This window comes from Rhinopithecus roxellana, chromosome 4, assembly GCF_007565055.1.
Source record: "Rhinopithecus roxellana isolate Shanxi Qingling chromosome 4, ASM756505v1, whole genome shotgun sequence".
Taxonomy (NCBI): Eukaryota; Metazoa; Chordata; class Mammalia; order Primates; family Cercopithecidae; genus Rhinopithecus; species Rhinopithecus roxellana.
In genome coordinates this window covers 150,510,395-150,518,678 of record NC_044552.1, presented here as the reverse complement: position 1 = coordinate 150,518,678, position 8,284 = coordinate 150,510,395, and positions in this window count along the sequence as shown.

Sequence of the window (8,284 nt, the reverse complement as noted above, 5' to 3'; positions counted from 1 at the left end):
CCTGTCCTTTGCCTGAGAGAAGGAGACGCAGGGCGGGCATAGGATGCAGAGGAGCTGAGCTCAGAGCCACGACTGTGTTATTGGCGATGGTGTGTTGTGTGATGATGGAGATGGGGTGTGTGTGTGTTCATGCAGACGGTGTGTGTTGTGTGTGTGCTCATGCATAGCATGTGTTGTGCGTGTCTGTGTGTATGTGTTGATGGAGATGGTGTATGTGTCTTGTTGGAGATGGTGTGTGTGTGGGGATGGAGATGGTGGTGTATGTGTGTGTTCATGGAAATGGTGTGCCCAGAGGCTAAGCAAGTGCCAGAGCCGCCCCAGGCCACACCTTCCACTGCAGGCGGCCCCACACCCAGAAGGGTCCTGGCCAGCCATCCCCGGAAAGGTCCTGCAAAGCCCACTCCTGACCCCTCATCCCACACACACAAGAGCACACAGACACCACCTCCATCAACACACACACAGACACACACAGAACACACACCACCTCCATGAACACACACACACCGTATCCATCAACACACACACAACACACCATCTCCATCAACACACACAACACACCATCTCCATCAACACACACACACACAGCACACCCCACCTCCATCACCACACACACACCATCTCCATCAACACACACACACACCCTCTCCATCAACACACACACGCCATCTCCATCAACACACACACAGACACACACACAATACACACCACCTCCATGAACACACACACGTACCGTCTCCATCAACACACACACACAACACACCATCTCCATCAACACACACACACAACACACCATCTCCATCAACACACACAACACACACCACCTCCATCACCACACACACACCACCTCCATCACCACACACACACCATCTCCATCACCACACAACACACCATCTCCATCAACACACAGACACACACACAACACACCATCTCCATCACCACACACAACATGCCACCTCCATCAACACACACACGCAACACACACCACCTCCATCACCACACACACACCATCTCCATCAACACACAACGCACCCTCTCCATCAACACACACACAGAAACACACACAACACACACCACCTCCATCACCACACAACACACCCTCTCCATCAACATACACACACAGATACACACACAACACACAACACCTCCATCACCACACAACACACCACTTCCATCAACACACACAACACACCATCTCCATCAATACACACAACGCAACATCTCCATCAACACACACACACAACACACCCCACCTCCGTCACCACACACAAACCATCTCCATCAATACACACACACACCATCTCCATCACCACACACACACCATCTCCATCAACACACACACACACCATCTCCATCAACACACACACCCCATCTCCATCAACACACACACAGACACACACAACACACACCATCTTCAATAACACACACAGACACACACCACCTCCATCACCACACATACCACCATCTCCATCAACACACACATACACCATCTCCATCACCACACACACACACCATCTCCATCAACACGCACACAGACACACACAACACACACCATCTTCATGAACACACACACACATCATCTCCATCACCACACAACACACCATCTTCAATAACACACACAGACACACACCACGTCCATCACCACACACACCACCATCTCCTTCAACACACATATACACCATCTCCATCACCACACAACACACCATCTCCAATAACACACACAGACACACACACATAACACACACCACCTCCATCGACACACACACAATACACACCACCTCCATCACCACACACACCACCATCTCCATCAACACACACACACCATCTCCATCACCACACAACACACTATCTCCAGTAGCACACACACGTAGATACACACACACACAACACCATGACCAGCTAATTTTTGCATTTTTAGTACAGACAGGGTTTTCCCATGTTGACCAAGCTGGTCTCAAACTCCTGACCTCAGGTGATCCACCTGCCTTGGCCTCCCAAAGTGCTGGAATTACAGGCATAAGCCACCATGCCTGGCCTACTTAGCAAGTCCTTGACACATAGTAGGCACTTTATAAATACTGTGACTTTCAAGTCTCAATTCAATTTCATTAACTGCTTCTAATAGGATTTTCTTTTAAAACCACAGACTTGTTTTTCCTCCTCACGTCAAAGGTTGCCTTTACTGGATTATTATAAATTCTCATTAGAGCATTCAATGGCCAGATGACTGATTTGAAAATATTGCATGCATGTTATAGATATTCAGCTGGCACAGGTGGTGTGTTTCCCTAAAACTTGATTCTGAGTCTGCATTTCATTTGCACTTATTTTGGGGGATGGCACTTTAAAAGTCTCCTTTCCCCTTCTGGGCTGGGTTATTCCGAGTCTCCGTTACCTTCAGACTGAGGTGGAGTAGTTTGTCAGCCTTCACGTACTGGAGGTAGTTTACACCTTGCAACTCTTTCTCTGTCTTGGGATTGTCACAGTGACTCACCTTCATGCTCCTGCAAATGGAGGTGCGTGTCTCTAGGAGATGGTGAGGTCCAGACAGCAGGAATCCTGCAGGGCTTCCTCTCTACCTTTTCCCCTTTCTCTTCGGGAGAGGGGCCCTGAATTGATTCTCAAGCCCGGTCTGGATGGTAAAAAATGTCCATTCAGGTAAGTGCTCCCTACATGCACACTTGACCTCTGCTGTGGCTTAAATTCTGCTTTCCAAAGCTCACACTGAAATTTAAAGGCCATTCAACAGTATTAAGAGGCTTTACCCTCATGGAAGGGTTAATGCTGTTATCGCTGGAAAGAACTACTAATAAAAGAATACATTCATCTCCCACTTTTTCTCAGCCTCGTGGGCTCTCTTGCTTTTCTACTTTCCACCACAGGCTGGTGCAACAAGAAGGCCCTCACCAGATGACTGATCCAAGGCTAGCACCATAGCACCATACCCTTGGACTTCCCAGGCTCCAGAACCATGAGCCAAATACATTCTTATATATCATTGACCCAGTCTGTGCTGTTCTATAACTGCAGCACAAAATGGACCAAGCCAGACTCTTTAGTGCTTTCTTATTGACCTGTGTACTCTAAGACACTGGTTCCTTTAGATGAGTGTGCTTTGAGAGTGTCCCTCACCGGCAGGGTGACCTCACAACATCAGCAATGCTTTTGCTGCTGCCCGTTTTGGTGCCCCCATCATAGTGGAGCCCGGGGGAGAGGTAGAGGCTCTGGAGCCATTCTGGATTCTGCCTCAGGCTGGTGACTGGTTAATTTCTGTGAACTTTAACCTCCTCATTGGTCAGGTTCCCTAGGATTAATACGAGGGGAAAAGGATGCCAATTTCCATGGATCGCCATTTTCCAAGGTGCCGTGCTCGAACTTCACCAACGGTTGCTTCTCCCAAGGCCTTGAGGGAAGTGACGGTCATTCCTCCAAGTGAGAAAACCTCAGGGAAGCCTCATCTGTCCTCCTAACCGGGAACAACTAAAAACTCCTGGCGCAAGAGATTTGTTTTTATGGCACTGATACCGTAAATGGGATACTTCACCATTCCCCTTTTTGTGCAGGTGCTGAGAAATGTTAGCAGAACCAACCCAGCGGCCAGCGCATGCCGTATGTGAACATCCCTCCGATGTGCATGTTTCTACTCACGGGGGGCCTCTAGGTTGTCCCTGCTATATTTTTCTGCTTCATCTCACTCCAAGCTTTTTCTTCCTTGTTGCATTTTATAAATAAACTCCTGCTTCTCCTTTCTGTACATCAGACAGATTTAAACAAAGAAAGAAAAGAAACACACAGGTGATGAAGCACGTCGTGCTCAACCAGGCTATGTGGCAGGGCTCGGGCCTGGGTTTGACTCACATTCAAGCCAAGAGTGTCCGATCCTGCTGCTGCGCCATCTCCCTCTGTCGAGTTGAAGACCGTTTACAACACCTGAGGAGGCCAGAGGCTTTTCCTCACTTGGGGCACTCACTTCTCAGGGCCACGTCTCAGCAGCCTCCTCAATAGCAGACCCCATGGGATGCACTTATCTCATGGCCTTGTACCCACCATTCTTCCATCTGAAAGTCCTGGGTATGGAGTGACTGGTTGGCAGCTGGTGAGTGGGGTTTCCAAGTGGGTGACCGTGCTCTCCGGAAGCCAGGAACACTGTGTCCACACTGACCAGCCTGTGGAGAGTGCTCAGCCTAACCTTAGAACACATTTGTAACTGAACGCACTGTTTTCACTTTGTATGGAATAGTTAAAATATTCTATTAAAGTTGTGAAATGTGAACAAACAGAAAAAACCTGGTGAGGTTATGAAGGGCTCAACTGCACCAAAATCCTGGCCTTGAAACCAAAATCCTGGCACTGACTCTCTTAGCAATGTCACGGGGGCTCTGCAAAGCTGAGAAGCCAAGTCCCAGACGAAGACAAAAGGCTGCGCCTGGATGGCCTGTGTGCGGCAGACGGAGAGGCTCCTCCTAGTCACGCCTGAATCTTCGGTCTGAACTGGAGCTCCACGAAGGGACGCTGCCCTGGAATGTGGCGAACATCCGCCTCCCTCCTGTGGCCGGTGCATCCTCCAGCGTGTCCTCTGCTGGAAACGCACGTTATCTCTAGAGCTGGCAGGCGCAGGACGCTGAGGGCTGAGTGTCTCCAGGAGCACGTCAGATGTGAGAATAAAAAGATAGTCAGAGATTGCCCTAGCCCTGCCTGGCGTGGAAAATGTGGAGCGAAATACATCAGTGACTCCTGCCAGGCCCATGGGAGAGTCATGCCAGGCGTTTGCCATGTTTGGTAACAACCAAGGAAGAGCGGCTGTGACAAAGTCAACACTTCTCCCTCGGGTCCAGGCCCATCCCTTTCTGGAGTCAGTGACTAACGTTTCAGGGAGCACTGAGGTTGCCAGCTGATCTCCCCTTCACATGGGGCTATCCCCTTTTTGAATGAGCTTAAAGCCAGGTACTTCACACACTGCTATGATGTACAACCTGTTGCCACGGGACCCCTTTCCAGTCTTGGGAGAGGACAGTCCATGCGCCCGGATTCTAGAACCATGCCTACCACAACATTACAGGGAAGGCGTCTCTAGGAATGTAACCCTGCCTTTCAGACAGGGATAATGTGGCCCACAGGTACCACCAGGCTCTTGTGAATACAATCATGAGGTCACAGTGTGCCCAAACAGACGTGTCTCAAACAGGAACCTGGGAAATGGCCACTGACATGGAGTCAGGAGCAACTTGCTCTCAGGGTGCAGATTGATTCTAGAGTCTGTGTGAAGAAGAGAAGCCCAGATAGAAACTGGGGAACAGGCCCAGGGGAAGGTGACCACGTGAGCAGAGCGGAGAATCCAGGACAGTGGCCAGAGGCAGGAGCAGAGCTGGGGAGCAGGCTTCAAGCTCACGCTTCCAGCACCTCTGTGTGTGCACGTGTTGTGTACATGTGTGCGCATGCGTATGTGTGTACTTGTGAGCACCTCTGTGTGTGCACGTGTTATGTACATGTGTGTGCATGCGTATGTGTGTACTTGTGAGCACGTGTGTTTGCATATTTGCATATGTGTATGCACATGCATGTGTTATTGCATGCTTGTGTGCACAAATGTCTTCCTGTGTTTACATGTATGCACATGTGCATACTTCTGTGTGCATGTAAACATGTGTGTGTGTGCGTGCATGTCTGTGCACACATGTGTGTGTTTCTGAGAGAAGATCAGGCCAACTCAGACGGCCTGAGTGAGCACTGTAGAGAAAGGCAGGGAAAAGAGCCTTTACTAGCATTCTTGTTTGTCCAAAATAAGGGAAGCGGTTAGATTCTGAAGGGCATGCTGCTGTAATTCTCACTACCACTGTCTAATTTATGCAAACACTTGCCTGCAGCTGCTTCAGGAAAAGGCCTTTATTATCCCAAGGCCCCTCCTCCCCCGCACCCTCTGACCTGCATGCAGAGCCCTCGGGAGCCCACGTTTCCTGCCTGTGTTTGTGGGAAGCGCCGCCGTGATGGCCTCTGCGTGGGAGCCTGGTGAGGGGTTCCTCAACCTGGCCCTCCATAGTCTCTTCAATCACTTCTTCTTCAGAGAATGAATAGCCTCCCACACAAACATGAGTGATTGGGAACCTTGGGAACTGTGGAAGTTTCAGCTTAAATTCTTCTCTGAAGTTTATCCAAAGCCCAGCTGACACCGAGCATGAGGATTTGAGGAGAAAAGGACTTACGTGTTTCACTTGAATCTTGCAAGCTTAGTTTCCTTCAAAATGTACAACACATAGGTTGGATTCCTCCTCCACTGCTGATCCCCATCCCCCAAGCCACCATGGTTCAGATCCTGGAATTTAAAGGGGTAGTGCGCGTGCACACACACACGGATATGCAAACATGTGTGTGCTCACAATTACACACATACACATGCACACACATACATAACACGTGCACACACACAGAGGTGCTGGAAGCGTGAGCTTGAAGCCTGCTCCCCAGCTCTGCTCCTGCCTCTGGCCGCCGTCCTCGTCCTGGATTCCCTGCTCTGCTCACCTGGTCACCAACCCCTGGGCCTGTAATTTAAAGAATTTCTCATTGGCTGTGTGACATTGGGCAACTGACTTAACCTCTCTGTGCCTCAGCTGTAAAATGGACATAGTAATAATACTGCCCTCCCTCTTGAGGCTGTGGTGAGAATAAAACAAGTAGATGCATTTGAAGTACAAGCGGCACCCACCGTGTGTCGCTTGTGTACATGCATGTCATTCTCCCCGTATGACCACTGGGAATGTTCAGGCCCACCCCAATCTCCAGGAGGAGGACTGGGGCCGAAGCTGAGTTGGTCACCCATGGCCAATGATGTAATCAATCACAGCTCTGTAATGAAGGTTCCATAAAAACCCAAGAAGACTGGGATAGAGGAGCCTCAGGGTAGCTGGCCCTGTGAAGGGTGGCGCCTGCGGAGGGCAGGGAAGCTTCAGCCCCTCCCCCAGCCCTCACCTACACATTGCTTCATTGGCTCGTTCATCTGTGCCCTTTGCAATAAAGGGGTAAACATAAGGCAAGCATTTTCCTGAGTTCTGTGAGCCGAGCTAGCGAATCAACCAAACCCAAGGAGAGGGTCTTAGGAACCCTGATGTACATAGAGCCAGCCGGTCAGAAAGACAGGGGCTTGTGATTGGCACCTGAAGTGAGGGCCTTCTCGTGGGACTGAGCCCTCAACCTGTGGGTCTGGCACTCATTCCAGGTGGACAGTGTCAGGATTGGTTGAACTACAGGACTCGGGGCCCCTCCTGACACTGCCCCTTCTTGGAGGTGGGGATGCACTTGTCTGGGTGAGTACCTGCTGGGGATCTGACACTGGAAGACCTTCCAGGCAGCAGGAGGCTCAGGACCTCCCCCAGAAGCCCCTTCCCCTCCGACACTGGAAATACACGGTTTCATTTCCACGAACCTGTGGGTTTGTGCACACTGTGCGCTAGGACGCAACACGGGGTCAGGAGAGACTGTGGGGAAAATAAGCAAAACATGGCCAGACCCATTTTCTTACCAATTTTCAAGTGGATTTCGGGTATCAAACTATCATCCTGTTTGATTTTTTTGTGCAGCAGGATATTAACCAGCGTTAGAGGGAGGGAGATTCTGGGACAGGCTGCGGCACGGATGAGCCTTCAGGCTGCTGAGTGACACGAGCCAGTCACTGAGAACAAATCCTGCCCAATTCCACTTAGGTGGGGTCCAAAGAGTTCACAGGTTCACGGAGACAGGAAGGAGCAGGCGGGTGCCGGGGCTGCAGGAGGGGAGGGAGGGTTTGCTGAGGGCAGAGTTTCCATTTGGGAAGATGAAGAAGCTCTGTGGGTGGTAGGTGGTGACGATGAACACACATAATGCCTCCAAAGTGTACAATTAAAAACGGTGACAAGGGCCCCAGTGTTACGTGATGCACATTTTACTGCAATGAAAATCACACCTCATTGGGCCAGCCCTATCCACTCAGAGAGGAGGAAGCTGTTCTTCCCCAAAGCGCACATTTTCAGGACGGCCTTTTTAGACGTGCTGCGTTGCATGAGGACTGTGGAGAGTGTGAGAAGGGGAGGCCAGCCAGGCAGGGCCCGCAGAGAGCAGGGGTCAAACCATGGACATCTTTAGGGCATTTGTCCCTCCTGGTCCTTGGGAACAGCCCCAATTGACCCCCTGACGTGTGTCTGTGGCATAGGGGGGCCCCTGGAGCACCAGGGTTGGGGTGGGCACCGGGGTGGGCAGAGCGCTGTGAGCCGGGACTCACAGTGGCTCCTCTTCTTCCTGCCAATGCACACGTCCA